The sequence below is a fragment of the Dendrobates tinctorius genome, unplaced genomic scaffold, assembly GCF_039654945.1.
Source record: "Dendrobates tinctorius isolate UK_male_01 unplaced genomic scaffold, ASM3965494v1 ptg000060l, whole genome shotgun sequence".
Classification (NCBI taxonomy): Eukaryota; Metazoa; Chordata; class Amphibia; order Anura; family Dendrobatidae; genus Dendrobates; species Dendrobates tinctorius.
In genome coordinates, this window is record NW_027361728.1 from 49,822,390 (window position 1) to 49,849,300 (window position 26,911).

The following is a 26,911-nucleotide window of genomic DNA, read 5'->3' on the forward strand; positions in this document are numbered from 1 at the left end:
AATATAGAATTTTGAGTGTTCAATAAATTGATTATTGATTATTATTATTATTATTGCAACCTAGTTTAGTGTAGTATATTGATGTATGCTGCTCGATCTCCATTTCAGCATGTATCAGGCACTGGCAGTATGATTGCAGCATAAAAGAGAAAAGCATACTTTTAAAGCCTGCCAGGACTAAGCCACAAAGGTGGCTAATTGAAAAGGCCGGTCCTGGTGGCTTCTTGTCAATTAGTCGCCCATGTGACTTGTTTCCTGGCAGTTTTTATAGTATATAATTTACTTAAAACAATCATACAACCAGTGTGTGAACTGATGTATGCTGCCTGTCGATCGGGCAGCAGTTATCAGCTGCAACGTAGTGTTTAATGGTAATTTTCTAAACTCTAATGTTGATGTGCTAAAATGGTAACAACAGAATCAAAAACATTGCTTAAACAGGACATAATTTAGTTTTTTGGATTGCATTACATGCTTTTTATTTTGACCCATTTCCACATTTGAATCCTGACAAGTCTTTTATCTACATTGGAGCTGATTTATTAACGCATTTATGTCAAACATTCAAATAAAATTAAAAATATAGTTTTGGCATGCTTTGATAAATAAATTTAGTTTGAAATGAGTTGCCAGATGGGATGTGTTATAATGTATTTTACCAGTTGCAACAATAAACACAAAAGTTCTTTTTTTCCCCAAGTGTTGGACTTTGCTAAAATTGTTGTACCAACATTTAGATGCAAAAAAGTTATCCAACTAAGAGATGGTTTTATGGCTACGACAAGATATTCTTTGCCCCAGACAGATAAGTAAAATTGCACCCCTTACGTAAGGTATCACAATATTTACTTGTTTATTAGAAAGAGCTCCTTGTCTCTGGCTGGTTTAATAACAGACAAAATTGTCCAAACATGTTCAAAATTTGCCGTTTTATTCCACCTTCACTCCATGTGATAAATTTGTCTTAGGTTTTTTTTTAAGTTTGCATTGTCTAAAGGTGCATTAAGACTAATGGATTATTGTCAAGGGGAATACTTAAGGTACTGTCACACTTAGCGATGCACCAGCGATCCCGACCAGTGATATGACGCGGTCAGGATCGCTGGTGCATCGCTAAGTGGTCGCTAGTGAGCTGCCACACAGGCAGATCTCACCAGTGACATAGCAGGGGTCGGGGGTTGCTACTTACCTGTCAGACGAGGCGATCCTGACACCCTCCCGCCCGCATCGCTCGTCGGCGCCACAGGAAGCCCAGCAGGAAGCTGACGACGAGAAACGGTCCAGGACGTTCTCGCGCGATCAGCGATAACCAGCGGGGAGCGGTCGGAGGTAAGTATCAGACATAGCAATATCGCTAGCAATATCGCTATAACGTCACAAAAACCAGTGACGTTACAGCGATATTGCTAGCGATATCGCTTAGTGTGACAGGCCCTTTACTCCCAACTTATTGATGTTGTAAATACTTGTTTCCAAATATTCTGCCTGTCTACATGCTCATTCTTCAGGTGAAACTATTTTTAAGTTTGCTTAAAAATGATCGTTCTTGGCAGCACATCATCCTGTATAAACATGACATGTGTTGCTGAATACAATGACATTCTATAAGCACAGAATGAGCATGTGAACAATCATTCTGCACTAATAGAAATGTGGTCAAACTGTCTAAATAGACTTTTAAATGAATGTCAATCTGCTTCTATGCAGCCGTTAGGAGATTAACAGTATTGGTCCATTAGTTTAAATGCACTCTGAGCATTTGCACTAGATTAGTAAGTCTGTGTTACTATATGTTCACATATGAAATTGATACCATTATAGATAGGAGAAAATATTTTAGAATTTGGGGGCATTTGTTGTCTCTTTGCAAGCTGTAGCCTAGACTTACAGAGACTAATGGATAGTGAGAGACTTACTGCCCTGAAACCGAATGACAAGCCAACTCGTAAGATCGACACGACCGGCAATAATCCAATTCAGTTCATAATAGCATTATGATATAAGTTACTCTAACTTAATCCCTTTGTGACAGGGCCACAGTTTTGAAATCTGACCAATATTAATTTATGTGGTAATAACTTTGGAATGTTTCAGCATATCCCAGTGATTTTCAGACTGTTTTTTCATGACACCTTGTACTTTATGACAATGGTAAATTTATGTCGATTTTGTCTGCATCCATTCATAAAAATATCAGAAATGTTAAAAAAGAATCCAAAAATTAGCAATTGTTGAACTTTTATGATTATCCCTTTTAATCCAGATAGTCCTACCACATAAATACATGAATAAATAGCATTTCTCTCATATCTGCTTTACATTAGCACCATTTGTGAAATGTTGTTTTATTTTGCTAGCATTTTAGAAGTTTTAAAAATGTAGCTGTAATTTTTCATTTTTTCAAGGAAATTAGCAAAACTTATTTTTTTAGGGACCTATTAAGTTCCGAAGTGACTGGATGTCCTATATATTAGAAACACCCAAAGTGATACCAGTTTAAAAACAGCACTCTGCCAAATATTTAAAATTGCTTTCAGGTAGTTTATTAACCCTTCAGGTGCTTTTCAGGAATTAATGAAAAGTGGCATAACAAGAATGAAGACTTTTTTTAACCATCTAAATGTTGCTAACTTCTGAACAGGTCACGGTAGCCGTCAGACTTTAAGGCTATTATTTGGCCATGAATTGCCATGGCAAACATCAAGACTACACAATCAAGTTCTCAAGGTGTCTATGGGGTTAAAGAGGGAGCCCCCCACACACTCATAACCATCCAGATGCTGTAGTCTTTATTGACAGCAGCATTTTAGGGGTCAAAGGACTATAGTCAGTACCAATACTCAACGAATAAAGAGGGCTGTAAAACTGGTAGTGATTACAATGGTTATTGAACTGCAATGAAAATTATAAACTACTAAACAGACCTGAAAAACAGGCACAGCAACAATATGCCCTAAATATTTATGAAAAATTGTTGACATGGATTTTCCCATAACACTCTAAAATTTCTTTTTTTGCCATTATTTTTCAAATTTGAAGCATAAACGCTGCAACTGAAAAATGTGGGGACCCAATATCATGTCATTATCAAAGTATGTCTAAGGCTACTTTCACACTTGCGTTAGAAGGCGCAGCACATGTCCACCATGCAGCTCCGCCCCCTGCCGCGCCCCCTCCAGTCAGCTCCTCCTATGGGTGCATGATGCAACCTGCGCACGCTATATTAGTGTTGGGTATGCAGGCCGTGCTCTAATGGTAGCTAAAATACAGTGTATATTATAATATACGTAAAACATATTCACCAAGGAAAACATTTAAAGAGAAGGCAGGGTACATTTTACACCCAGGTTTCTCTATGTGCCCACATAAGGAGAAACTTGACAATCAAGCAGAGAGAGGTGGTGAAGAGAGCAGAGATCTATGTCTGTGAGTAATCATCCTTGTCAACTCATTCCAAGCCACCATTTTCAAATATTTTTTTCAGGCTAAAAAATGCTGCCTGTGATTCTAGTAACATCAATCAATCTCTTTATTTAAATGTGAGCATGCTCTGGTCAGCCGAAGGAGTCATTAGGAGACATGGCTGAACAAACCTTTGTTCAATTGATAATAAAATTGTATTAGAGCCTGTTTATCAATTATGTAGCTGGAGATGAGGTAAACCTGTTTCCACACCTATAGGACCTTCACACCATCTTCTGTAAATAATTCACAGTCAGCTAAAAAATCAAACACTGGTGTTAATGAGTGACAGGAAGAATATCAGCCCTCATTATAACTATTTACTGCTGCAGCAGACAAGTTACTGACTCTAAACCACATTTATCACATTTGTCATTAGACTTTTGAATCGAGAAGTATATTAATAATAATTGTCACTAATCTAGTAAACTTCAGCAATTTATTTAATACGTAATAGCTGTCAAAGAAAGGTCATATTTTTATGAGGAGTCAACAGGGAAGAGATACAAAGTGCAATCCTTGCCATACATAATCTAGTTTAGGACCTGATCTTTCTCACTACATTAGTGAGTAATGCAGTTAAAGTGCATCAAGCATAACAAATAGGGACAAATTAGCTGTAGTATGTGGGGCAGAAGAAATGTTTATTTGCCGTAAGAGAACCTTAGCACCCTCTGCCTTTTTGTAAAATCAAAAAACAGTGACTTCTGACACAAGCTGACTTACTGGATATTTGTTAGTTTGCAATTAAGCATCCGCATTAGAGCTTTTACTATATGATTTGAAAGAAAGATCCATTTACTAAGACCAGATCAATGATGGTGGAGATGCCTGGGGAAATGTAGTTATTATACATGCAGGAAGAAGTGTTATATGATATCATATAAATGTGCCCACTGTTTGAACCTGTACCAAATGGGCGGCATGCAGCCAAGGACACAAGAACAGAAAGCACTTATGGCATTGCTAGCTGTATTTAAAATAAAATAATATATATTTGAGCAATATTAGGAGTAGACCAAGTTCACATGAGTGTGAAGACGGCCCTTTTTTCTATTCCATGGTGGAAAGCAAGTTTGGTACAAACTAATACATATATAGATAGATAGATAGATAGATAGATAGATAGATAGATAGGGTGGGCCATTTATATGGATACACATAAACAAAATGGGAATGGTTGGTAATATCAACTTCCTGTTTGTGGCACATTAGTATATGGGAGGGAGGAACTTTTCAAGATGGGAGGTGACCATGGCTGCGGTATTGAAGCTGGCCATTTTGGATCCAACGTTATTTTTTTCAATGGGAAGAGGGTCATGTGACACATCAAATTTATTGAGAATTTCACAAGAAAAACAATGTTGTGCTTGGTTTTAACGTAACTTTATTCTTTCATGAGTTATTTGCAAATTTATGATCACTTATAAAATGTGTTCAAAGTGCTGCCCATTGTGTTAGATTACCAATAGAACCCTCTTCTCCTACTCTTGACACACTGATAGCAACACCGCAAAAGAAATGGTAGCACAGGCTTCCTGTATCCATTGTTTCAGATGCTGCAGATCTCGTATCTTCATAGCATAGACAATTGCCTTCAGATGACTCCAAACATAAAAGTCTAGGGGTCAGATCGGGAGACCTTGGTGGCATTCAACTGGCCCACGACGACCAATCCACTTTCCAGGAAACTGTTCACGTGGGAATGCTCACAGATGACATCCATAATTGATGATATGGTGTGATATATGGGGTACAAAGATAGTGGGGTCATTCTTCATCAATGCCACTGGATATCTGAAATTGCTACATGATGATGTGTTTCCCTCTTTATGCACTGAGTTTTACCAGCAAGGTGGCACACCACCACATTAAGGGTGTCAGTTCTGAGCATTTCTACAAGGAATCTGACCCCCTTAGAATAGCATTTATTCTGCGGTCTTGCTATCAGTGTGTCAAGAGTTGGAGAAGAGGGTTGCATTGACAATCTAACACATTTTATAAGTGGTCATAAACTTATAAATAATTCATGAAAGACTAAAGTTACATTAAAACCAAGCACACCATTGTTTTTCTTCTGAAATTCTCAATAAGTTTGATGTATCACATGACCCTCTTCCCATTGAAAAAAATAAAGGCTGACTTCAAAATGGCCACCATGGTCAACACCCATCTTGAAAAGTTTCCCCCCTCCCATATACTAATGTGCCACAAACAGGAAGTAGATATCACCAACCGTTCCCGTCTTATTTAGGTGCATCCATATAAATGGCCCACCCTGTATATACTGTAGTAAATTGATCATCTATATGTTCTGTAAACTTATTTTTCTTACAATCTAATGCATATATTATATATATATATATATATATATATATCTAATATATAAAGCTCAAAGTGTGTATGTATTCATGTGTGTATGTATGTGTGTATGTATGTATGTATGTGTGTATGTCCGGGATAGGCATCCGCACCGTCGCAGCTACAGCCATAAAACTTGGCACAGTCACACGTCTGGACCCCAAGAGCGCCCTAAGCTATGTTGTGAGGCGAAATTTTATCCACGCGCGTTCCAAATCACCAAACAATTTTGCCCCTATCTACATACTGGGGAAAAAGTGTGTGCGCGTCAAGCCCCGCCCCTCATTATGATGTCATAATGCCCCTATTTGCATACTGGGGAAACAGTGTGTGCGTATCAAGCCCCGCCCCTCATTATGATGTCACAATGGTTGCCAAGGCGACGCTGATGTCATCATAGGTTGCAAGCCCCGCCGCTCATTATGATGTCATAATGGTTGACTATGGAATGGAGGATGTGTGATGGGTATATGGGCACTGGACTATGGGATGGAGGATATGTATGATGGGTATATGGGCACGGGCCTATGGGTTGGTGGATATGTATGACAGGTATATGGGCACGGGACTATGGGATGGAGGATGTGTGATGGGTATAAGGGCACTGGACTATGGGATGGAGGATATGTATGACGGGTATATGGGCACGGGACTATGGGATGGACGATATGTATGACCGGTATATGGGCACATGACTATGGGATGGAGGATGTGTGATGGGTATATGGGCACTGGACTATTGGATGGAGGATATGTATGAAGGGTATATGGGCACGGGACTGTGGGATGGTGGATATGAATGATGGGTATATGGGCACTCGACTATGGGATGGCGAATATGTATGATGGGTATATGGGCATGGGACTATCTGATGGAGGATGTGTGATGGGTATATGGGCATGGGACTATGGGATGGAGGATGTGTGATGGGTATATGGGCACTCGACTATGGGATGGAGGATATGTATGATGGGTATATGGGCACAGGCCTATGGGAGGGAGGATGTGTGATGGGTATATGGGCATGGGACTATGGGATAGAGGATAATTATAATTTGTTATAACTAACCACAGTTAGCTACTATGCCCGGGCAGCGCCGGGCTCTTCAGCTAGTCTAATATATAAAGCTCAAAGTGTGTATGTATGTATGTATGTGTGTATGTATGTGTGTATGTCCGGGATAGGCATCCGCACCGTCGCAGCTACAGTGACAAAATTTGGCACAGTCACACATCTGGACCCCGAGAGCATACTAAGCTATGTTGTGAGGCGAAATTTTAACCCCGCGCGTTCCTATTCACCAAACAATTTTGCCCCTATCTACATAATGGGGAAAAAGTGTGTGTGTATCAAGCCCTGCCCCTCAATATGATGTCACAATGGTTGCCATGGCGACGCTGATGTCATCATAGGTTGCAAGCCCCGCCGCTCATTATGATGTCATAATGGTTGACTGTGGAATGGAGGATATGTGATGGGTATATGGGCACTGGACTATGGGATGGAGGATATGCATGATGGGTATATGGGCATGGGACTATGGGATGGAGGATGTGTGACGGGTATATGGGCACTGGACTATGGGATGGAGGATATGTATGATGGGTATATGGGCACGGGACTATGGAACAGCAGATATGTATGATTGGTATATGGGCATGGGACTATGGGATGGAGGATATGTATGATGGGTATATGGGCATGGGACTATGAGATGAAGGATGTGTGATGGGTATATGGGCATGGGACTATGGGATGGAGGATGTGTGATGGGTATATGGGCACGGGCATCTGGGATGGTGGATATGTATGATGGGTATATGGGCACGGGACTATGGGATGGAGGATAATTATAATTTGCTATAGCTAACCACAGTTAGTTACTATGCCCGGGCAGCGCCGGACTCTTCAGCTAGTATATATATATATTCACATATATTTATATATATATATGTATACTGAATATATAATCTATTTACTATAAGTATACTTATGGAGTAAATTAAACTTTATATGCTGCTGATCTCTATGTAAGTTTAACCTTTTATTATTTTATAATATAAACTTAGTATTATGTTGTAAGTATTACATATTACTATTTGGAAGCAGCACAGCCTTTTTAACCCTATTTATTACTTTTTTCGTCCTGACTTGAATCCTTATTGATGGACCACATAGATTCCGAGGAGGGAGTTGCCAATGGCGACTTCCATCTTCATTTAGCAGGCAACTAGAGATGTTGTCTTTTGAAAACAATAATTTTCAAAGTAGATATAATTGATTTCCCCTCATGTTGTGGACATTTAGGGCAAATAAATTTCTGTCGTCTAGCGCTTTTCTTATCTTTGGGACAAAGTGCATTCATTGTAGTTATCCAGAGACACATTGCAAAAAAATGTGTAAGTGCCACATTACTACTGTGACAAATTACATAGAGTTAGGTAAGTGTTCATTTAAAATGCAATTACATGGGATCACCCTACGGGAATATATTAAATGTAAGTTCATTGCAGTATACAAGTTGATGTAGGACAGATATTATTAAAGGTGCTTCCTAATTAGAGCCTTTTCAAGCTATTCGGATGCACCTATTAATATTAATGGTTTGGTGATCTTACCAGAATATCCACATTATAAATAAATTGCAGTCTATAATGTGTAGGGAAGAAATTGGTAAAGAAGCTTTCTAATTAGAGGAGACCTGTTAGAGTTTGCGGATCACACTAAATATAAATTATGATGAAGTGCAATCGCAACCAGGGGTCCACCGTGCAGTGATGTTAAGCCGCAGCTAGTGAACAATGATGGAGCGAAGTTGCAAAAAAGCACTTTAATCACACTGAGTTAAACATCACCAAGTGTGAACAGAGCGCAGAGTAACTAGCTATGTTACTCCACAGAGCGGTAATGCATAGCAGAACTCTAAGAGCTGTATCCTGTTAAACGAAACAGGAATAGAGCAATTATGACGCTAGTTGGGGTCCCTATAGCTTAACCCCCCATAGCAGTCTAAGTTGGTGGTTGTGCATGCTCTGACACTCAGCTGTGCTAACCGCACACACGATTCAGAGTCAGAGCTAAGCCAAGCAGGAGTTCCCACCCTAAACTGCCTGCCTAGACACACAATCGCCGTTATAATAGCAGCACACGTGCACTTGGAGTGGTAGTGTGTCCACTCTCACACACAACACACATGATGCTAGCACACTGGCGTGCGCCCAAGAGGACCTTTTATATGTTCCGCTCAAGTCCAGTCAGACAAGACCTTGCCCGTGGACCAATCTGGAGCTGCTGTATCACCAGAGCAGCTGACGAGCAACCACCAATGAAAGGTCACCACACAAGCATGCTCAGTAGGGTGATTTCTGGACTTGGTCTCCAGAGCGTCTATTTGCTGGAAGGCCAGGAGTAACCAAGCGAACAGTACAAGTCTGAGCAAGATGCTGAGACCGACTTCTTTACTGAGCAGCCTCAACTGCGGCCGGAGTGAAATGGGAGACCACAGAGGCAGCCAAGGCTTGGGATCTACCCTAGTCAGCAGGAGAATCCTGGCACCTAACAAGACCATTCAGATATTTTCATTGATATAAATAGTGCGGTGGCCACAAAAGAGTAGCTTTCTATGAGCATCGGTGTCTTGAATGATTTGCTCACTTGATTATACCTCAATATTTTCTACAGACATTGACCTGTCAATTCCTTTGTGTATGATTAGCTTGTAGGACTGTAATCTTTCATAATGTTAGCAATTGCATGTAAGTTTCAAGGGTTAGTTGGTTTACAACATAGGCTTCTTATCTGTTGACATTGTGTTAATATACCTTTATCTCTTGTGCTTTGGTAGATTATTGCTAATAATGCTGACATATTACACAGATACAAGTTATATTCTGTAATGATTCACTTAGTACAGAAATTAACGTTCGTTAGTACGGTAGCTGTGGTTAGCTTTGATTATTATTGACTTCCATGTACCGTATAATTCAGCTATGAACAATGTGAAGAACCATAAAGTGTCACCCAAAATATGAATTCATGGAGACTCTGTAAGCCACCATAAAGGCTCAAGAATTTGTGATTCACATAAAACTCACACTTAGGTTAGACCTTGACTGGACACATAGGAATATTACATAGTTGACTAAGGGCATTGTACATTTTTACAACATTTCTAATTTCTCTAATGCATCTAAAATAAAAAAACAAATCTATGGCAATATTCTGGATTACAAATATTATTAAGAGTTTTGTACATTTGGAAGAATTCATGTTTACAGATTAAGAACAAACACTATGCAGTTTGGCTATGCAGTCATGAGTTGAGCCTTTAATACACATTAGATGGCTGTCAGGTGAACAATGCTTTTGCCAATCATTCAGCAAACACCCTTCTAGGCCTTCTGTCCCAAGCAAAGGATAAATCATTTTGTCTAGTGATTTTTTGTCCTCTATGTCTCTACAAGAAAACCGCCAACATACTTCTCTGCTGGAGGCTTATTTCCAAGAAAACAAATGGATTAGCAATTTGAAATCAGACATTATCTAATAACATCTTCCCCAACAATCATTTGACTGGTGCCTCCATATACATTACATTGTCATCCAAACCAGTTGATATTGCCGATATTAGTATAATGCAGACCTATGCAACCTGCAGAACTCAGGTTACATCTGGTTGTTTGAATGTTTCTATGTGGCTCCCAGTCTGGGACAGCAAAATGGCCAGAAGCAGGTGCCTGGGGGTTGCACACAACAGCCACCCTTCCCCTCTCCATCCCATATCTCAATTTTATCAGTATCAGTATCATCGAGATTCAGATGCTGGTGAACATAATAATGAAGGAAGGAAGTCAGCTCTGTCTTCCACCATTCAGCTAGTGTAACTGAGTGTCTCAGTACAGAAGGCATGATGACATCATTAGACCACATCTGCTGTGGATCCTCAGTGTGCAGAACATATACAGCAGTGCAGCAGAGGAACTGGGGCCAGGTGTGAGTGTTTATCTGTTTTTTTTGTCATTCACTTGTTGGAAGAAAATGTGATTCCATCATTAGGTGTTTGGGGGCTGTGGAAGAATATACTGTGTGGTAGACATCATATTGTGTTGGGGAAGATGTGGGGATCATACTATGGGGTCATCATTCTGCGTTGGAGGGCTGTGGGGATCATAGTGTAGTGGGGTTAACATAATGTGTTGAAGGTCTATGAAGGATCCTACTGTGGAATCAAATCATAATTAATTCTGTGTTGGGGCTATGGGTAATCATACTGTCGGGGTCATCATTCTGTAATTTGAATACTTGGATCATTTTGTGTTGGAGACTTTGGTAGCTAATACTGTAGGGTTCATCATTATGTGTTTGGGAGCTGTGTAGAATCATACTGTGTTGGGGGTGCAATGGGGGTTATCATATTTTGTTGAAGGGCTGTGTGGGTCATATTTTGGAGGTCATCATTGTGTAGGGGAATGATAGTGTGGTTCATATTGTGGGTGATCATCCATTAAACTGTTTATAGGTGAATGTGGGGGCCATCATACTGCTTGAATACTGTGGTGGCTATCATAATGTATTGTCGGCTACGAAGGTTCATACTGTGAGGGTCATCATTCTGTATGTAGGGAGCTATATGGAATCATACTGCGCAGATTTTATAATTGTGTGTGTGAGATCAAACTTTTTGTAAGTCTGTGGGAGCCATAACACTGTGTTAGAGATTATACTGTGCGGTGGACTTTGTGGGCAATTATACTTTGTAGAGGCCATTATACTGTGTGTAATCACAATTTTGGGGGGCTAAGGAGGCGTAAACTGTGTGCAGAGCTTTAGGGGCAATCATACTGAGTTAGGGGGCCTGTTGGGGCATCATAATGTGAATGAGGGCTATGGAGTCCACTGTACTGTGTGCAGAGCTGTGGGACTATCATATTATGAGCAATTGCTTTGGGGACATCATACAGTTTTTGGAGGAGCTGTTGATTATAGTACAAGGTATGAATAGCATGAGTAGTATGATTTACTTATTTTTATAAACTTTTTCAAAATCAGTAAATTGCATGGTTTTATTCTGCTCAACAATAAACAATAAAATTAACATTTAATAATAATATGTTACTGTTAGTAATAGACAGAATTCATTTCAATGTATTGGTTCAGCCCTTCGTAAAAGTCAAATTCTCTTGTGTGAAAATAAGTTGCCCACTCCTGGTCTAATGTATATGGAGGAAAGTAAAGGGGGAGGTTACCCTCCTATAAATATTCACTCATTTTCTTTCTGAGGATGAGGCAGATAGAACAAGTATTATATGACTGAAAGATCAAATTTCACACAGTCTGTATGTAGTCTATAGCTATGAAGATGCATAGATCTGCACAACACTTGCATGCATAAAATGATAGGAGACTGTCTTTTAGCTAAAATATTGCCATGCTAAAAACTATATATGCAGGTGTAACCTTTCTTAAGTGAATTATCGTCATACCAATACAGATTAAATACATATACAGTGCTTCAAAAACTTATTCATACCCAGTGAACTTTTCCACCTTTTTCACATCCACAGATTTAATTTTTTTTTTATTTGGATTTTATGTGCTGTACCAATTCAAAGTAACAAGTATTTGGAAGTATAAAAGAAATGATACATGGTTTCATAATTGTTTTAAAAATATATTTCGGAAAATTGGGATGTGCATTTGTATCCAGCCCCCCTACATTCTAGGACTACCTTTTGCTGCAGTTACCTCTGGAAGTCTTTTGGTGTACACACTAACCAGATTTGCATATCTATAGGCTAAATATTTTGCTCATACTTCTTTATAAACTAGTTCCAGCTCAGTAAGAATGGATGGAGAATGTTTGTGAACACTAGTATTCAAGTCTTGCCACAGATTCACAGTGGGATTTAGGTCTAGACATTGGGTGATTCAAACAAATGAATATGCTTTGATCTAAACCATAAAATTATAGTTCTGGCAGTGTGTTTAGGGTCATTGCCTTGCTCAAAGGGGAATCTTTGCCCCAGTCTCAAGTTTTTTGCAGCCTCTAGCATGTTTTCCTGTAGTATTGCCCTGTATTTAGCTCCATCCATTTTCTCATCAACTCTGACAAGCTTCACTGTCCCTGTGTCATGGGGATACTGGGATAGAGTTGGGCCTCATGATCTCGGCATCCAGTTTCATGAACTTCTGCACTGGTAAGAAGTATTTCACCATCTTATTAAACAGTGCAGGTGTTTTCCTTCTTGCAGTGCAAGAGTTAATCTGTTCTATTGCAGTGGTTAATGTTATCATATACACTATGGTTTCCCACCTCCCTGGGTGGGGAAGGGGACAGATTACGGTTGATATAGTAACATGGCAAGGCACATGAACCCAGCACCTCCATCTTCAGAAGTAATCTTGGGGACAGGGATAGACTAGAGCGCCCCTAGTTCTAGGGACCTGGTTAGCACTATAGTTGAGCGAATTTGTTTGGGTTCCCTCTTATTTGGCAAGCTTTAGCGCTTACTGAATAAGCTGCATCCGGAACCCGGCTTCCTGGATTGCGCCGGCTAATCAGCTGATTAGCGCTGCAGCTGCCTGTGATGCAGCTGTGTCACAGTCACAGCACGTGCATGGAGAACCCAACAAACAGGCTAGCCATGCATTTGCTGTGACTGTGATACAGCTGAGACACATGCAGCTATGGTGCCGATCAGCTGATCATCCTTGGTGATCCAGGAAGCAGGGTTCCTTCTGCAGCTTATTTGGTAAGCGCTATAGCTTGCTGAAAAAAGGGAATCCGAACAAATTTGCTCAACTCTTGCTAGCACCCACAGTCCCAAGGCAATGCATGACACCATGCTGACAAAATGTATCCTCACAGCATAATGCTGCCACTATCTTGTTTGATGATGTCAATAGTGTTTTCAGGGAGGTTTCATTTAGCCTAAAAAGTTCTACTTATGTCTTATTTGACTAGAGCTCCTTCTTCCACATTCTAGATGTGTCCCCTACATGCAAACTGCAAAAGGGACTTCTAATGGCTTGCTTTCAAAAATTACTTTCTTTTTGCCACTCCTCCATAAAGGCCACATTTGTGGAATGCACAATTGATAATTGTCCTGTGAACAGATTTTCCCACCTGAGCTGTGGATCTCTGCAGCTCCTCCAAAGTGACCAGAGAATGTCAGTGTAGGTGTCTTGGTAGGTTTGCAGTTGTGGTATATTCCTTCCATTTTTCCATAATAGATTGAACAGTGCTTCATGAGATGTTCAGAGCCTGAGCTATTTTTTTTAATTACATAACCCCGATTTCCTCTTCTCTACTACTTTTTACCCTGATCTGACTGGTGAAGCTATACTGAGAATAAATTACACACAGGTGGACTAAATTTCCTAATTATGTGATTTCTGAAGGCAATTGAATAAGTGAGGTATAAAAGAAGAAGGGGCTAAATACAAATGCACATCGCAATTTTCAGATTGAAATTGTTAAAATGATTAGAAAACTATGCATAATTTCCTTTACACGTCAAAAACACTGGCTACTTTGCATATCACATAAAATTCCGCAAAAACACATTTAAGTTTGTGGGTGGAACATAAAAAAATGGTGAACACTTTTTCAATGCACGTTATGTTCTAGTCTTCTAGTCTTTTAGTCTACTTAAACTTCATGGGTGCACTACAATAACAGTATATTGTTCCATGAAGATGAAGATTGATATATCAGTAATCCATAAGGTACTGTCACACTAAGCGATATCGCTAGCAATATCGCTATAACTTGTGACGTTATAGCGATATTGCTAGCGATATCACTGTGTGTGAAACTTACCTACGACCCGCTCCCCCGCTGGTAATCGCTGATCGCGCGAGAACGTCCTGGACTGTTTCTCGTCGTCAGCTTCCTGCAGTGCTTCCTGTGGAGAGACAAGCGACGAGCGACACGTGGAGCCGGGTGGGAGGATGCAGGATCTCCTAGTGTGAGAGGTAAGTAGCGACCCCCATCCCCAGCCATGTCGCGGGTGAGATCTGCCTGTGTGGCAGCTCACTAGCGACCACTTAGCGATGTACCAGCGATCCTGACTGCATCATATTGCTGGTCGGGATCACTGGTACATCACTAAGTGTGACAGTACCTTTACAGTGGAGCTGTCATTTACCATAAATAAGTAATTTGCCTAATTTAAATGTTGCTGTTGTCCTGAAACTGGCATTGTGTTTTTCTTGTTCTTGTCTCTCAGGTTCTAAGATATGTCCCCCTCTTGCATATATATATATATGACAACTCATCATGGTCTTCAAAAAGACTCTCATAAACAAGAGTTTATTGCCATGCGTACCTAGCTAAAAAGACTAGATTTACAGAAAAGAAAAAGGTGGCCATGTCTTAGTAATAACGAGGGGCAGGAGCAAAAGAAAAATGACTCCAGATTCGGGAGTATGCATACAGCAGCATTCAGACCAGGTGGATAAAATATACATTTATGGCAAGTAACAAATCCTCTATGAAAGGGTATTCCCATTCTGCAGTGTTATTGCATTTCACTAGAACATAGCTTCCTTTGTCACAGTAGTACAGTCAAAGTCAAGGGTTTGGCCATGACGGCTGCAGAAAAAAATCTGACTTATTTTCAGTAGATTTTACGGATATCAGTTTTGTCATGTACCTGGCAGCGCAGTGTTAGATTATGCAACTACTCTAGATGACAAAGTGGACCCAACAATAAGTAACCTTATGTGAATGATAACTTCACTAGTCTATTGTAAATGCCTGACCTTGGAATAGACATATATGTTACTGTTTTGTAAAGCATTTAAAAGGTTTTTATCATTAGATACATTTTATTCCTGCCCACACTGTAAATGGCCATAATATGTTCATTAGATCTATATAGAAATAACCTAGATATTTTGATTTTCCTTTTAGTATTTAAAAGTAAAAGCCATAAAAATAATGTATATTAATGTGGCAATTAGACTAGGTAAATGATGGTGTAGTTTATTTCCGCATAGACAGTGAATTAGGCTTATTTTTCTGCGAGTACTTTCATTTTGCTATTTAGGATGCTTTTAAACCAATGCAAAATGCAATTACTGCACTAAGGTATTGATCTGGAAAGCAGAGATTAGTTTTAATGAATTTTGTTGCTGATGTACAGTTAGACAGTAATGGTGCCATGTTGTACTTTACACAAGATTGAGCAGTTGGCTATGCAAGGCCCTGCACTGCTTGTCAGCCATGGCATGTTTCCGAAGTTTAGTAAGCATCCTGTGTCTCCAAGGATTAAGCTAGAGATGAACAGCTGGTGTACTTATCCTTGTAAATCACATACTAACAAAAAAAGATCAGATTTACATGCTAGAACATTAATACAGATGCTAAAAATAAACATTTTCATTTTTTCAAAGTTGATGGGACACTTGGAGTCAAATGTCACATTTTGAGCTTAAACTTACAATGTCAAGAAAATTAGACGTAAAGAATCTATATAGTCAATGTATATGTTAGATCAGAACTGCATTACTGTGAATGCGAGCTTAACTTCCCGTCTCTGAGAACTTGTAGGTGGATTACAAGAGAGATATCTCCTAGGTGAGTTATCACTGTCTACTGTTAGTTCAGATGTAGAGGGAGGTATAGATGGCACTTTGGACCTGCTGCAATGGCAATGATATAATGCCCTTCATATACAGGTCTATATTGTGACTTGAAAAAGTTTTCATACCAAGTTAGCTTTTCCATATATTTTCACATTACACCCACAAAATTAAATGTATTTATTGAGATTTTAAATGATATAACAATGCAAAGTAACAAGTACAGTTTTTGTAAAGTATAAAGAAAATTATTAATGGTTTTCTAATTATTTTTAAAAATACCAATTGTGACATGAGTTCAGCCCCATGAGTCAATACTTTGATGGATCGTCTTTCAATGCAATCACTGCTGTAAGTCTTTTGGAGTTTGTGTCTACCGTATTTGCAAATTTAGAGGCTGAAATTGTGGCACATTATTCTTTGCAAACTAGCTCTAGCTCAGTGAGATTGGATGGAGAGCACTTGTGAGCTGCAATTTTGAAGTCTTGTCACAGACTCTTAATGGAATTTAGGCCTGGACTTTGACTGGGTGATTCAAATACATGAATATGATTTATTATAAACTATTGTAGCTCTGGCAGCATGTTTAGAGTCGTTGTCCTGCTGGAACGTAAACCTATATCACTGTCTCAAGAGTCTCTAAGCTTCAAACAAGCTTTCCTCCAGGATTGCCCTGTGTTTAGCTTCATAATCTTCCCATCAACTCTGACCAGCTTTCTTGTTTCCGTTGAAGAAGAACATCCCCACAGCATGATGCTTCCACAACCATTTTTAATTGTGGGGATGGTGTTTTAGACTGATATGCAAAGTTAGTTTTCGGTCACATATAGCATTTTGCAATTAGCCCAAAAAGTTATACGTTGGTCTCATCTGACCAGGACACCTTCTTCCACATGCTAACTGCGCCTCCTCAATGGCATTTTTCAAATTGAATACAGGCTTGTTTCTAAAAATGGCTTTCTTCGTGACACTCCCCCATAAAGGCCAGATTTGTGGAGTATATGACCAAGACCACGTTCACATATTCACTATGTGGTTAGTATTTAATATCAGTATTTGTAAATCAGAATGAGCACCATGTCACTTACCCTCTTATAGGACTTCTTCCATAGCTAATAATAATAATAATAATAATAATAATATAATGATAGTTCTCTACAGACTACAATAGGAAGCCTATGTGTCTTCTGGAAAAAGCGAGAAGTATAACACAAACCTGTCATTAGAATTTTGTTAAGTAAACTACAGGCATTGTCAAGTTGGCGCTGTTACACTGATTAAAATGATACCTGGGTTGAAGAAATCCATCTTGTGGTTGTTGTTTAATGTTTGCTTGCAGTTTTCAGTTAATGAGATTCTCGTGCTTTGGGGCCTCATCTTAAAAGGAAAATGTCAGCAGGATTGTGCACAGTAACCTGCAGACAGTATCAGGTCCATGCCATTATACTGAATAAAATGATACCTTGGTTGATGAAATCCATCTTGTGGTTGTTTGTTTAATTTTTTTTTCAGTTTGGTGATAATGAATGATATGCCTGTGCTCCGGGGTGGCCTGTGGGGGGGTCGCCATGTGGTGCTGTGATTAAGTATTCAAATGCAGACTGCTGACAGGTCACTAATCCCTCTGTGACCTGCCCCCAAGTTTGCATAATGAATACCTGTACATACTGAAGAAAAAAAATCCCTTCTTCAGGCAGGTGCCAGCTGAGGCACCTGCTCTGCTGCATAATAGCATATTTAGTGTCCTAGTAATAACTGTTCTTGAAGTTATTGAGCAAGTACTAAAAAATCAATGGTGCCCATCACGCCTGCGCAGTAGCAGCTATCGGTGTGTTTAGAGATCCGATAGCTCCTATTGCGCAGGCATCAGCAGCACCATCTTGCTGGAGAAGAGAAAAAATGTCCTCCTCCAAGAGGTCACGAGCATATCATTAACCCTTATCTGAAAATTAAGTTAAAAAAAAACACAAGATGGATTTCATCAACCAAGGAATGGAATCATTTTAATCAGTATAATGGTGCCGACCTGACATTGTCTGTAGGTTACTGTTGACAATCCTGCTGACAGGTTCCCCTTTATTCTTGTTGGCTTAAATGACAGGTCCCTGAACTTTCAGTGGCCTGCATCCTATTTTAAATACTGCGCTTGTGCTGTTTATATTGTGGTCTATTTTAACTCTAGCAAAATGGCATCGGCTGTGACTCCTGCTCAGTAGCATCTATCGCATGCCCATAGATGCTGTTAGGGGTTGGATTCCTGGCACTGCACAGCGGGAGTCCAGAGCCAGACATCCTGTGGTCTCCCATGCTTCCTCGACCGCTCCGGGTGTTGCTCAGCAAACACGGCAAGCCAGGCTTGCTGCTTAGACTCGCTCTGACAGCCTGGATGTTGCTGCCACCTCTGGTGCATCAATAGCAGCGCAACCTGCTCTGCAGGGAACTGCTCCTGAGGCTAAGTCCTCATGCCGTGCTACTGGGCATGCCCGCAACTTGACCTCTCACTGGAGAGCAGGGGTCACATGCTCAGATCCTACGTCGGATCTCATTGGTCCTTCCCAAACTAATGGAAGGTCCCAGAAGCGCATCGCTATAAAAAGCCCGCATGGCGGCTCGGCGATGCGCTAGTGTAGCATATTATGCTGTGTGTGTATGGTGACGGATGTGTGGACTGGTGACTGACGCATTATGAAACCCCTTCCCTCGGATATTACAAATGGTGACAGAGAGTTGGATAGTCTGTCTCAGCTTGTGGCAAGCTACACGCCACATGATCCTCGCCTACACTAGTGTCCGTCGGCGCCCGTGTCTCAGCGCCGATGTCTGCGGCTTTACCTGCCGCTGCGCTGCACTAACCGCAGCTACTCTTGGTCGCTGTTGCAACGCTACACGCAGGCCTCTGTAACATTAACAGAGCCGCGTCTCGGCATCACATTGCCTGTTGCGACTCACAGAGCCGTCCTTAGCGTTCGGGTGACGTTAACCCGAGCGCAGTACCTCATTGATTAGGTGCATCTGCCATTGTTCAGCAGTGGTCTTGTCACCTACCGCACGGTGGACTCCGGGCGGCGAATGCACCTCCTGTTATTTTATATTTAGTGCGTTCCGCCGTCCTAACAGATGCTACTGCGCATGAGCCACCGCCGATGCCATTTTCCTGGAGACAACTTTTTTCTCCAGCAAAATGGTGCCAGCAGTGGCACATGGGCAAAAGAATGTATATGCAAGCAAAACTGTTAATCTGCACAAGCTCCATTCACTGATGGTGGCGCATGCACAGTAGCATCTATCTGCAATTGATAATATTAATCTGTTCAAGCCCCACCCACTAGTGGGCAACGCTTGCGCAAATTGAGAGCATTGCTTGCAAATAGATGCTACCGTGATTGCACTGCCACTGGTGCCATGCACAGAAGGTAACTTTTTTAAAGGCCATAATACAAACTGCGCATGCACAGTATTTAACCCATTTACCCCCCAAGGTGGTTTGCACGTTAATGAACAGGCCAATTTTTACAACTCTGACCTCTATAATTTTATGAGGTAAAAACTCTGAATTGCTTCAATGGATCCCAGTGATTCTGAGAATGTTTTTTATCACATATTGCACTTCATTATAGTGATAACATTTCTTCGGTATGACTTATGTCATACCGGAAATTTGGTGAAAAATTTGAAAAGTTTCAAATTTTCCAACTTTGAATTTTCATGCCCTTAAATCACAGAGAGATGTCTCACAGAATAGTTAATAAGTAACATTTCCTACATGTCTACATTACATCAGCACAATTTTGGAAACACACTTTTTTAGGAAGTTGGAATGGTTAAAAGTTAGGCTGGTTTGACATTAGCGTATCTGTGCATACCATATGATCCGCATAGATCCGCATATGTCATGTCTACATATCTTTAACATGTTGTACGCAGGGACATGCATTTGCATGTGTTTGCATGTGGATGCATATGAAAGCATCGCTTCACGGTGTGCAGCACACACAGCATGTTGCATTTTTTGAGGCATCAATTATGCGCAGCCATGCGCTTGCAGATGATTGCAGATTGAGTGCGTCAAAACAACACATTACTGTCTTTGGGAATGTATTGTTAAGCAAGGACATGCTTACGCATGCGTTCGATATGCATGCATACTTCAGACTGAACAATCCTCGAATTGACTGCCACTTCCCCTGTAACAACTTCCCCAACCACTCCTAGCCTACCATCACAGTCCAACACCCCCCAGGTCCACAATGTAACTCCCTCCATAGACCCCGAAAGTAAATCCCATTATTTTTCTTTTTTTATTTATTCGTTAAATTTCTAATTTTTTTTAATTAAAAATTGTTCTGTTTCATATTATCTGTTTCCTTGTGTTTTTTTAATCTCTTTATTTAAACATGTATGTATTGTTGCGTGAAGTTTTAATGGGTGTTACAGCAGCAAAAGATGAGAATTTCATCAATGCAGTGTGTCTATATATAGAAATCTCATGAGACATGCCCATTGGGTGTCTGGTGTCAAGGAAACTCTACTGGAAAAGCATTGGAAATATCGAACGCATGCGCAGAAACAATGCAAAATGCATACAAATTAATGTACATGAAGCTTTTTTTGGTGTTATGCGTAAGATGCGTAAACATGCATTTGCATGTGTTTTTGCATGCGTTTGTGCATGCAGATGATATGCTGCACACAGAAACGCTAATATGAACCTAGCCTAGCTAGCAATTTTTCATTATTCCAACAAAATTTACAAAACCATTTTTTAGGGACCACATCACATTTGAAGTAATTTTGAGGGGTCTATATAATAGAAGATACCCAAAAGTGACACCGTTATAAAAAATGCATCTCTCAAGGTGCTCAAAACCAGATTCAAGAAGTTTATAAACCCTTCAGGTGCTTCACAGGATTTTTTTTAATGTGGGAAAAAATGAACATTAAACTTTCTTTCCCCAAAAATTTATGTCAGATCCAATGTTTTTAATTTTGACAAGGGTAACAAGAAAAAATAGACATCAAAATTTGTGTAATTTCTCCAGAGCATGTTAATAACCCATATTGTTTGGGCGCATGGCTGAGCTCAGAAGGAAAGGTGCAACTTATTGAATGCAAATCCGGAACAATTGTCGGATGACATGTCGCATTTGGAAAGCCTCTAATGAGCCTAAACAGTAAAAATTCCCCACAAGTGATAACATTTTGGAAATTAGACCACTCAGGGAAATGATCTAGATGTGGAATGAGCACATTGAACCCTTAGGTGCTTCACGGTAGTTTATAAAGTTAAGCCATGAAAATAAAAAATCACATTTTCCTCACAAATATTTTTGTAGCCACAAATGTTACATTTTCATAAGGGAACAAGAGAAATTGCACCATACTATTTGTTGTGTAATTTCTCCTGAGTACGCCAATACCCAATATGAGAAAGCTACTGTTTGACTCCACGGCAGGATTCAGAAGGGAGGGAGAGTCATTCGACTTTTCAAATGTAAAATTTCCCGGAATCATTAGTTGACATCATGTTCCACTTGGAGAGCCCCTGATGTGCCTAAACAGTAGAAATACTGCAATAATTGACCCCATTTTGGAAACGAACCCCTGAAGGAATGCATTTAGAGCATCCTGAACCCCAAGGTGCTTCACAGAAGTTTATAACTTGGAGCCGTGAAAATAATAAAATCACATGTCCCTCACAAAAATGTTATTTTAGCCCCAAGTTTTGCATTTTCATAAAGGTAATAGAAGGAAGTACACCATATAATTTTTTCCACTGCACTGGATATATCCCAAACTGTGTAACCCTCTGCAGTCTCCCATGCAGCTTCTGCCACAGTGGGTTCTGCTCAGCAAAGACGTCGGTCCCAGTGTCTTGCTCAGACTTGTGCTGTTCGCATAGTTACTGCTGAGTCTGCAGCCAAAGCTATAGTAACTAGCAATAGGCAGTGGCGAACAGATGTTCCTGGGACTAAGTCCAGAAATCACTGTATTGAGCATGCTTGTGAGGCGACTTCTCATTGGTGGTCAGTCGTCAGCTGCTCGGGTGACATGGCAGTTCTGGATTGATCCACTAGCAAGGTCCTGTCTGACCGGACTTGAACAGCAACGTAAAATAGGTCCTCTGGAGCACGCATCGATCACATGTTTTTGGTGTGTTGGTTGATATGTTACCACCCTGTGTGCACATGTGCCGCTAATAGTACTGTGAGTGTTTTTCTAGATCGGCAGGTATGGTGGGAACTCCTGCTTGAACTTAGCATCTGCAACGGGCATCCTCAGGCGTGCATGCTAAAGCACACCGTGTGTCAGAGCAGCTTCAACCACTAGCTTAGACTCCCTGGGGGGATAGCTATAGGGACCCCAACAAGCGTCATTACCATTATGCTCCTGTGATGTTTAATAGGGCATAGCTTAGCGTGCTCTCAGTTGTTCTACTGCTCTGTGGAGTAACAGAGTAAGGTACTTTGCACTCTGATCACACAGAGTGAATTTTAACTCAGTGTGTTTACCGTCCTTGCTCTCAGCTCCGCTCTGCCCTTATTCACATTAGCTGCAGTTTTGCATCTATGCACGGTGGACCCCGGGTGGCAAATGCACCTTATTATTATATATTTTTAGATGCATTCCACCAACCCTAACAGAGTGCAATGCTCAGAAGACTAGAAGCGCCAGATTTTACTGTTAAGATTTGCAGGCCCCATGACCCACTGAGAGAGGCCATGAGGTGCCCGAACAGCAGAAACCCCCATAAGTGGCCACATTTTTACAAACTACACCTCTCAATGAATTAATCTAGGGTGCAGTGATTACATTGACACCATGGGTGTGTCACAGAATTTTATACCATTGGGTTGTGAAGAAAAAAATAACTACATTTTTACCACCAAAATTTTGTTTTAGCCCCCGATTTTACATTTTTACACAAGAAGTGAGTAAAAATGTCACGAAAATTTGTCCCACAATTTCTACTAAACGTGGCAATACTTCATATGTGACTGTACAGTACTGCTTACCTATATGGACAGACACGGGAGGAATGAAGCATTATTTGCCTCCTGGAGCGCAAATGTTCCAAGAACAGTTTGCAGACTCCATATACATAGCCCCTAATTGCTAGAAGAACAGAAGTTAAACCCTTTAGGTAATTCATCTACAAGTGTAGTGACGATTTTAACTCCATGGGTATTGTCCAGAAGCAATGAATATTGCCTAGTGAAAATTGCAAATTGCCGTTGCAGTGACCAGTACGCTGCAGTTACCAGTATGTTATGCCCAGCTTGTGCCTCTGGAGGCATGCACTCGAAAGGTAGGTGGGCTATCATTGCTTCAGAACTGCAAATCGTGGGTGCTATATGTGGTTTAGGTACACTGTAGGGCTCAAAAGAGAGGAAGTGTTTGGATTTTGGAGCAGAGTATTTACTGAATTTCTTTTGGCAGGTGAGGAGCCATTTTGCTTTTACATAGCTTTTGTGATACCAGTAATATGGAAATCCCTTATATTTCTGTTAAGAGATGACAGAAGTGAGGGATTGCTTTTTTGTGGATTGAATTGAAGCTTTCAGAGGGAACATTTTACATAATGTTTGGGATCACATTTATCCGGCGCTCTATGCTGACCCCTTACTTTTAGGTTTCCATCTAAATATCTGAGTAACGTGAGTCAGATAAAACCCCTGAGGGATCTATTCAGTATAATGATGCAGAAGAGTTACTCAGGACCTTGTCTGGCCTCTATTCAGTGGTATTCTTTTCAGAAGTGCACAAAACTGTGACCAATGGCACTTTTATGCAATCCTAAAATGAGTATATGATCCCTTACCAACCATTAAGATTTCTGGCTCCTACAGACTAGTCAGATGTTCCTAATCAACTCGTTTCCTGCATTAAAGTCAGCTGTCTTACATACTCACCTTTATAAAAGACTCCTGTCCACAGACTCAATTAATCGGTCAGACTTTATCCTCTACAACATGTGCAAGACTATAGAGCTTTCTAAGGATGTCAGGCGCAAAGCTGGAATGGACTACAAAACCATAAGTAGGATGCTTGATGAGAAGTAGACAACTGTTCGTGCAATAGTAAGAAAATGGAAGAAATACAAAATCACTTTCAATCGACATCAAACTGGAGAACCATGCAAAATCTCACCTCATGGAGTATCCTTGAACATGACAAAGGTGAGAGATCAACCTAAAACTACATGGGGGAACTTGTTAGTGATCTCAAGGCAGCTGGGACCACAGTCAAGAAAATCATTGGTAACACATTAAAGGTTTAAAATCCTGCAGTGCCCGCAAGGTCTCCCTACTCAAGAAGGCACATGTGCAGGCCCGTCTGAAGATTGCCAATGAAGACCTGGATGATTCTGTGAGAGATAGAGAGATGGTGCTGTGGTCAGATGAGACAAAAAAAGAGATATTTGGCATTAACTTAACTCACCCTGTTTAGAAGAAGAGAAATGCTGCCTATGACTCAAAGAACCCCATCCCCACTGTTAAGCATGGACGTGGAAACATTATGTTTTGGGGGTGCTTCTCTGCTAAGGGCACAGGACTACTTTACCGCCTCAATGGGAGAATGGATGGAGCTAAGTACCATAAAATCCTGAGTGACAACCTCCTTCCCACCGCCAGGACAATAAAAATGGGGCGTAGCTGGGTCTTCCAGCAAGACAATGACTCAAAACATACAGCCAAGGTCATGGAGCCACCTAACCAGTTTCCAGACCTTAATCCCATAGAAAACTCGTAGAGGGAGATGAAGCTCTGAGTTGCCAAGGGACAGCCTCAAAATCTTAATGATTTAGAGATGATCTGCAAATAGAAGTAGATCAAAATTCCTCTTGACATGTGTGCAAACCTCATCATCAACTGCAAAAAACGTCTGACTGCTGTGCTTGCCAACAAGAGTTTTGCCACCAAGTGTTAAGTCTTGGTTGCCAGAGGAATCAAATATTTATTTCTCCCTGCAAAATGCAAATAAATTTATATAATTTATATGATGTGATTTTCTGGATTTTATTTTTGATATTCTATCTCTCAATGTTAAAATTAACCTACCCTTAAAATATAGACTGTTCATGTCTTTGTCAGTGGGCAAACTTACAAAATCAGCAAGGGATCAAATACTTATTTCTCCCACTGTATCTCAGCTCGTATTTGACGTAAATTGTAGTTTTTAATTCTTCTATATAATATTTGTTTACTTATTAAAAACTGGAAGCCTTGTTGTGAAGATTTAATTTACGTGCCAACATTTGATGTCTGCCAATGTTGCTGGCAATGAACACAACTAAGTATTGTTGGCCAGGCACCACATTTTGTTAACATGGGACCATATAGTGACAGATTCAGTAGAAATAATGTAAAACATACTGTTGTTTCATCATATTTTGTTCCAAAGCTTTTATTAAAGTATGATATTATTTGGCCAGGTTGAACTTGGTGTTGGCTACATTTGTAAAATACTGACACTTGCCAAAAACATGAAAGAGATTACTATACTAATCTGAATATGTGTGCTGTGATTTGGGGTATTTTGATTTTATATTTGAATTGGTACTTTAATTGCCTCCTTATCTGAATTGAGGAGTGTACTAATTATTTGTATACTGTGTGTAAAAGTGTTAAGGCACCTAGCTCACTTAAATAGATAAAATCAATGTTTATTCCAAAATTGTTAAAAACATCTTCATCAGTGTATAAAACGTTTAGGTGAGAGGTCTATAACCCATGGGATCTATTGTGTGTTTCTAACCTTTCAACTCCCTAGTTCTTAGTCAAACACTAAGACTTAGAATCAGGGAGTTCAAAGTGGTTCGAAACATAATAAGCCCTTGAGTTATAAATATCATGCCTGATTTGTTTCATGGAATACACACTGATGAACATGTTTTTAACAATTTTGGAATACACATTGAGTTTATCTTTTCAATTGTGCTCAATGCCATACCTCCTTGCGACCTTCTGTGTGGGATTGACTCTCACAAGTGCCCTTGTGCACCATGTTTCATGTGTTTCCTGGCCAATAGGAGGAAGAGCTGAATAATTTTTATCCTTTTTTTAATGTGATTTCAGATACCCTAACTCAGTATGGCAATTGATTACTGTTATAAAGGCAACTTACATGTGGGTCAGCAATATAAATGTGGCATTGTTAACATCATCTGGAAAGGGCCCATTAAGGGCACAATAGGACCAGCTGAGGAATCATTTGCCATTCATTTTAGGGTCCCAATCTCTGCAGCAAGGCAGAGGCTAAGATCAGAGTACAAGAGGGTATTTAAGGTCTTGTATAGTTCTAATATAGGAATAAAGCTTATTTTATTTACCAGTGATATAGAAAACTGACTAATAAGGATCTGTGTGTCACGGTTATGTGTGTCTGGACGCAGCGGCTACCGCAGGGCGAACCCGTGACACGCGTGACCCTGGATACACCGCCTGCAGTTGGGCGAATTTAAATAATAAGATGTGTAGCTGGATACACCGCCTCCAACT

At 40.2% G+C, this 26,911-nt stretch overlaps 1 protein-coding gene across 1 annotated transcript in view; it reads left to right on the forward strand.

Moving 5' to 3' along the window:
• The window catches only part of SI (sucrase-isomaltase), a 511,413-nt gene that overhangs the window by 125,730 nt on the left and 358,772 nt on the right, over positions 1-26,911 (forward strand). The gene's annotated exons all lie outside the window — the stretch shown is intronic.